This window comes from Cynocephalus volans, chromosome 1 (genome assembly GCF_027409185.1).
Source record: "Cynocephalus volans isolate mCynVol1 chromosome 1, mCynVol1.pri, whole genome shotgun sequence".
NCBI lineage: Eukaryota > Metazoa > Chordata > Mammalia > Dermoptera > Cynocephalidae > Cynocephalus > Cynocephalus volans.
This window is the reverse complement of record NC_084460.1, coordinates 124,688,572-124,696,174: the sequence shown is the minus strand read 5'-3', so window position 1 is coordinate 124,696,174 and position 7,603 is coordinate 124,688,572. Positions and strand designations below refer to the sequence as shown.

The window sequence follows — 7,603 nt, the reverse complement described above, 5'->3', positions numbered from 1 at the left end:
CTTCCTCCTTCAGCATGGGAGCCGCTCCCTGAAGTGCTCCACAGCACCTCTAAACCCTTGGGGCCCTAGGCAGGAGTTGAGACCCTTTAGAGAGGATAGGCCTGCCTGGGGGTGGGTGGTTCAGAGCAAGTAGCTAGTGCAGGTGCCATGTAAAGAGATTTCTTCTGTGGCTCCACACATCAACCCTTTTTCACACTTGGAAAATATGTGCTGAGCCAATCACACAACAGCAGCTCCAGTCAGGCCAGTGAGTGATACTTCTCAAGATGGATTTAATAATCAGAATGCTACACATGAGCTAACGTCTCAAAATGAACTCACTCTGCTATCCGATGTATAGGAACATGAGAAGTAAAGTCACGGGGGACTCGGCGGGGGTGAATGTATGCCTGCCCATAGGAACACTGGGGGGATGTTTCCAGGTCCTCCCTTCAGGGTCCACGTTGTGATGCTGGAGGGGCTGGTTTCCCTTCCTGTATCTCCCAGAACACCTGCCATGCTTAGAAAAAACTTGTTTAGGTTACTGTAGACAAAAAAGCCAGCTCGTCTAAGAAAACATTGCCTGTTCTGTGTTTAAAGTACCAAACAAACATTTCATTTTTCACTATGCCTCATAATAAAATATTTATAACACAAAAGGGATCACAGTTTGAAAGTAGAAAACATGGAAGGGGTAAGTGGTCTCTATCAGAAAAGCAGCATGACGGAGGTGGGCAAATGGTACCCTTGACCCTCTCATCGTTCAACACTTATGGGGCTTCTACCATGTTCCAGGATATGTGTGAAGCACAGGGGATGCAGGTGGAAAAGACACAGTTTGGAACTACTTGTTGGTGGTGGAAGACCAAGAAGGAAATAGCTGACTGCCAACCAGGGGGATAAACTTAATGACAAGTAAGGGGTGACGTGGCTACACATAAGGGAGATGGGGTCAGGGAAAGCGTCCCAAAGGAGGTGTCTTGTAAGCAGATGGAAGCTCTCCAGGTGAAGGACGTGGTTGGTGAGATGGGTGGGGGAGGGAATTCCAGGCAAAGGGCAATTTAGAGGCCTAGAGGGCTTGGGCCCGTGATCTCAGCGGGCCTCTGAAGAGATCCCAGCTCTGTGCTCTGAGTGGGGACTGCAGCCACCTTCCCTGCCACACACCTGTTCCCTCACACCTACCGCCGCTGCTCTCTACACCTCGGACTCCATCCGGCCACCCACTGCACAGGACTCCTGATAGAATTTCATCAAGTTTCAGAGCCAGAGGGAGCTTGCCGAGCATATTACCCAACTTCTACACTTCACAGCCGAGGAAACACAATTTAGAACTGAGAGCTGTTGGTGAAGCCATTATCTGCTACGCAGCTGAGTAACAGAAAGCCTGGAAGCAGCGACAGGCCACAACGCAGAGAGATGCTCGGCCAGAGTCTCTCTCAGCAGAGAGAGACCGCAAAACAGAATTTCCAGGTCAGCTGCATCCCTGCCCTTACGCTCCACGAGACTCCCCTGTACCCTAACTACAAAGTCCCTTTTTTGCTTATGGTAGCTAAGTCAGTTTCTGCTACTTGTATTCCTGTTACTTGACAGACTTAATGAAACAGAATTCAGGCATGTAAAGTCACCTATCAGAGAAATGGTGGCTCTCAAGCTGAAACTATGAATATTGGTGTATTAGTTTCCTGTGGCTGCTGTAAAAGAAACTGCCACAAACTGGGTGGCTGAAACCATGGAAATTTATTTTCTCACAGTTCTGGAGGCAAGAAGTCTGAAATTGGGATCACTGGGCTGAAATCTAGGTGCCAGCAGGGCCATGCTCCTCCCTCCAGGCCATGCTCCCTCCAGGCCATGCTCCTCCCTCCAGGCCATGCTCCCTCCAGGCCATGCTCCCCCTCCAGGCCTTGCTCCCTCCAGGCCATGCTCCTCCCTCCAGGCCATGCTCCCTCCAGGCCATGCTCCTCCCTCCAGGCCATGCTCCCTCCAGGCCATGCTCCTCCCTCCAGGCCATGCTCCTCCCTCCAGGCCATGCTCCCTCCAGGCCATGCTCCCCCTCCAGGCCTTGCTCCCTCCAGGCCATGCTCCTCCCTCCAGGCCATGCTCCCTCCAGGCAAGACTGTAGGGGGAAATGAATTTCTTCCAGCCTCTGGTGGCTACTGGCATTCTTTTGCTTGTGGCCACATCACTCCAGTCTCTGCCTCTGTGGTCATGTGTCTTCTCATCTTCTGTCTGTGTATCAAATATCCCTCTCTCTTATAAGGACACTTGTGATTGTTTTTAGGGTCACATGGATAATCCAGGATAATCTTTTCAATCATCTCAAGATCTTTAATGTAGTTACACCTGTAAAGACCTCTTTGTATTAGTCTGTTTCTATCGCCTAAAACAGAATACCTGAAATTGGATAATTTATAAATAAACAAAATTTATTCCTTATGGTTTAGAGTCTGGGAAGTCCAGGTCAAAGGAGTGCATATGGTGAGGGCCTCTTTCTACAATGATGCAGGGCGTCACATGGTGAGAGAATGGCCTGAGCGAGAGTGAGCTAACCTTCTCACTCACTCTCCCTGTAAAGCCATCAGAACCACGTCCATTATTCCATGAATGGGCCATCCATTCATGAGGGCACAGTCCTCACAATCTAATCCCCTCTTAAAGGCCCCACCTTTCAAATGCCATAATTGGATTTCCTACTCTCTTAATACTGTTACAATGGGGGTCAGTTTTCCAATACATGAACTTTTGGGGGACACATTTAACCCATAGCACCTTTTTTGACAAATAAGGTAACATTTGTAGGTTCCAGGGATTAGGCTGTGGATATTTTTTGTGGGGCCATTATGTGGCCTGCCACAATTGGAATATTTTTTTAAAAAAATTCCAGTTAAAAAATGGGTTAGCTGTCAGTGGAAGGATAAAGAAAGGTAGAATCAATGAGTGGGTCAAATAAAAGGAATCCAGATGTAGAGAACACAAGGATTTGATTCTCAAGGTTGGTATAGCCCCTTGGAGGAGATGGATGCCTCATGTTATTGTGGCCCACCAGCCATGATCAGTCAACTAGCATCTCTTGTTCTGATTTCAAGGAACTTTCTGATAATTTGGCTGCTTGTATAGATTAACATATAGTGAAAGAACATGCTGATCTGTATTCCAAAGTATCTAGTTCATTGGATCATTATATTTCTCATTGTAAAATTTAAACATCAGAATTCTGGGGGTTTTTTTGTTCATTAGTTTCTATGAGTTTGGGTAATGTGTATCAGGTTCTGAGACAGGGCTGTCCATCTTACAAGTTGAGAAATGCAATTTGCCAGCACACCAATAGTGAATCCATCCCTGACAGAAACAAACTGAGTTAATCTTCTGATCATGTTTCCAAATTCCTAAGGAAGGAGCTAATGGGCCAAACTCGAGTCAGTTTCCCACCTTGGAGCAATCAACTCTGGTGAGAGAATGAGGCTCCTTTGAATGTACTGTTTTTGTTTTAGATTCATTTGGGAGGGATGAGTCAGTTTCCTTAATAGTGGGAGAATATGGCAAACAAATGTAATAATGGCCCCCTGCAGTCTGTACTGTTGTTTAACTCTCAGAAGGCATTCTATTTTTAAGGGTCAGCTGTATCATCTGCTAAGTCTTCTTCATAATTGGTATTTGTGTGTGTTTTCAGGATGCATGGTAAAACTGTATTCTCCTTTTTCCAATGCATTCTTTTTGCTTCTACCAAATTAATCTTTATAAAGCACCTTTAATTTATGATCTATGATGGCAATTACTTATATATCATCTGTATGTTTTTAGTCCTATCTATGTATCTCCTGTATTTTATTACTTAATATTTTTCTTAAATCAACTCACTCTATAATTAAATATATTAATTTAAAAAACAAACCTTCTTTACCGTGAATGGAAAACTGATATCACTTTTCCCTATATTGCTTTATAGAGGGTGATTATATAAATAAATACAGCAGGATGTTAGAATGTTGTTTCCAACCATGGTTTTGAGTGACGCTCCAATATGATAGGTATATTACCAAAGTTAATGTGCGATCGACTCCTCATGTGCAAGTTTACAAAGGAAATTGTAAAGTACTGGTTTCATAACTTTTGTACTCCTTAGCTAGATCAAAGATATTTAAAATAAGTCAGATTGTGAATAAAAAGGAAGATTTGTGGAAGATCTCTTAGCAGGGACCTAGTGCTATGCTAGAGACTTAAGGGGGTAATGGTTTCTCCTCCAACCTAGTGCAAAAAGCTTCCTTGGGACCACATGGAGAGGTATGGAAGGTGTTCTCTGCATTTAGGGAATAGAGAGCAATGGCACCTGACTTCCACCTTAGAAAGTGTAGAAGTGGCTGTGTTAGGGTGGCCCTGAACTCCTGGTTGAGTGGCCTGGAGGAATTTTAGCAAGAAGCCAGAGGAAAATGCTGGCCTTTCAGGGGCTGTGAAAGGAGTCATCAGTGACCACTTGGACTAGAAATTCTTCAGTTAAGTGCCCTGCACCAGGGAATGATGGAAATCTCCATGAAAGTGCCCAGGGAAGGAGTAAGGTTTGATTTTCTGGTTGGACCTGAGATCTCCCAGCCACTAGCCAGCAAGTACCATTTTTTTGCCTTTCTCCCTCCTCCCTGTGACCTCCCCTTTTCTAGCCCTGGAAAGAAGTACAACAGCAGCTAACAAGTGAAGGAGGAAGTGAGTGGAGAGAGCAGAAGCCACCCACACTCCCTTTCTGGAAGTCAGGCAGCTAGACAGCTGTCAGGTGGGGGCCTTGCCTAGGGAGGAGGGAGGAAATTGAAGGGCTGACTAATATCTAGGACTTGACATACAAACTACCAAATTAAGACTGAGTTTACACGTAAAAGATTGTAAGACTGTCTTTTTCCTAAGAATTAACCCCCCAAACACAGTGGGCTTGCTGGGATATTATCCAGTAGCAGGAAAAAAGCTTTCTCCAGTGGATAAAGTTTAAAGAGGAAACAGGAAACAAAAAATAAAGTTGGGTTTTGATTATGTCACAGTCATTTTGTTCAATGTACTACTTACATGAACATGATGAAAACAAGAAAGTTATACTTTTAGAAGTTAAAATTTAAAAAAAAAACCTATGAAAATCAAGTAATAAATACAATTTATTTTATAAGTACATACAAGAAAATAGCTGCATGATTTAAACACGTGACAAACTCCTTGATTCAGGTTCAAGGTTGGCCAATTGGGTGACTGATGTTGCCACTAAACCTAGATAATTCCTTGGTGAATGGTACCCCTGCTTGGTGATGTAACACGGTTGGGGCCCCTTGACAGTCCACACCCATTTGGTTGCAATCTTAACATGGGAATGATAGACTGGGAGAGACGATGTGAACAGTCATTCTTTCTATCCCTACTTCTAAAAAGTCATGGTGAAATGTTTAGTATGTAAAATCTGAAATATTCATGGCCGAGTCTGTTAATTTATGTGGTTTGTGTAACCATGTTTCTACCTACTGTGCCCAATGTATTTTCTTCTGCAGTACATATTAAAATAAATATTTAACTATAAAATTTTTAAAAATTTCAGTGGCATGCCTCCTGAAATCATCTTGCATACCACACGCTGCAAGAATCCTCAGGCCACATCTTACCTAGAAGTTGTTGTCTCTTTCTGGACCCAGCCCTGATCATGTGTACAGGGTGAAGCCTCTCTTTACTGTTCCCCACTCTTATCATGGTCTCTGGGCTCCAATCCTGTAGTGATTCATATCTGTTCTTCCTTCAGGATTCCTCTATTTCTCCTTCCAGTTCTATCAGTTTTTGCTTCATGTATTTTGCAGCTCTGTTGTTTGGCGCAAGCACATTTAGGATTGCTATTTCTTTTTGGTGGATTGATTCTTTCATTATTATATAATGTCCCAGTCTGTCTCTGGTAATCTTCTTGACTCTGAAGTCTACTTTGTTACTAACATAACCATTCCTGCTTTTCTTTGATTAATGTTTGCATGATATATCTTGTTCCATCCTCTTACTTTCAACCAGCTGATACCATTATATGTAAAGTTGAGTTTCTTTAAAAAGCATATATTTACATAATGTTTTTAAATTCTGTCTGCCAATCTGTCTTTCAATTGGTGAATTTACACATTTGCATTTAACGTAGTTATTGATACATTAGAGTCTAAGTCTTCCATTTTATATTCTTTATTTTTATTTACCTTTTATTAATGAGTATAAGCTTTATTACATCAAGTGATAAATATATACAAAGAAGCAAACAGATTTAGTCATTTTTTCCACATTTTGTTCAACTTTTAGTAAACACAGAACTTAAATCTACATATAGTCTTAGTATAAAAATTGTTAGGTTTGGTTGGTTGCTCTTTTTTCTATATTAATAAACCTGTGTATTGAAAAATTTATAGTGATGCAAATGCTTGGGCAAAAAAAGAATTTACATTATGCAGACTGTATACTGTATGGCAAGTAGGGACTAGGTAAAGAGAACTTTTAGTATTCATTAAAAGCAAAATTCTTAAGAGTTGTTTGTATTAGCTTTTGAAAAGGATCAAAGAACAATTTGTGTTACAAAAATGTATTCAAAAGGAAAGATTAAAGTGAGACATTGGTATCTTGGAGGCAGATATCAGTTTGCTGTAAGATGGATAAATTGTACATGCATCTTTTAAATCAATGCTTAAAAAAAAAAAACCCGAGTGGTTCCTAACCACTTGAAATGCAAATCCTAATCAACTGCAAAATCTTTCCTACAATTTCAGGCCCTAGTGAACTATAGGAAAGAAACAAGGAGGAAAAACCAAACTGTTACCATTTTAAAAACTAAACAGGGGAGATGAATGCTAACTTCTCATTTTGTAAAACATGGAAAACCTTGCAAAGCTAACAAGGTGATTAGAATGTGGCATTCCACTCTGTTTTAGCCAAACACTCCTGAGTCAGTTGTCTAGCATGAACTCATGTTAGTCTCTTCGTTGTGTTCTTGCTGCCAGTGTAAGTGAATCTGATCACTTCTTCCAACCCTTCCATGATGGCCAGCAGTTTAGCATATTTGCTTTGGAGTACCTGGCTGTTTCCAGTTTCCTGGGTGTAGACTAGAGATGATGGCCCATAGTCACTCAGCAGCTGGTGATATTGTGAGGACAACACCATGCGGGTAAAAGACGACAGCTCTCAACTGTGTCGAGGGAGGCAGTGGTCATTTCTGAGCTCGAGTTTAATTTGTATGACATTCTCCCACCTCCACCCTCAGTGGAAGATTGAAAAATATACACAAACAGACTTCTGGCTCAAATTGGTGAACTGTGGAGGTCTTCCAGAGACCCCCAAAATTTTAGGCCTTGTGGTTAAAGGCTGATCGTTACCCTGGACGTGAAACCCTGAGCAGGATTAAGAGTGACATGTTACCTATTCTGCATACAAGCAAATAGATCAGCACTTTGGCTTGTGGCTTCCTAATATACATACTCTCATCCATCTGTCCTCAAGGACGGATACAACAGGACTGTCAGACAGACAGACACACACGCATGTACACATACATGCACACTGTAACATATTTGAACTGACTAATAGAAGCATGACTGAAGTGGCTTGAATATAAGAAGGAGAGCATATCAGTAACTAATTAGGA

At 42.0% G+C, this 7,603-nt stretch overlaps 1 pseudogene; it reads right to left on the bottom strand.

The window, feature by feature from the left end:
* Positions 1–6,864: 6,864 nt before the first annotated feature.
* LOC134387564 (cyclin-dependent kinase 2-associated protein 1-like) lies at positions 6,865–7,202 on the bottom strand (annotated as a pseudogene).
* Positions 7,203–7,603: the final 401 nt, after the last annotated feature.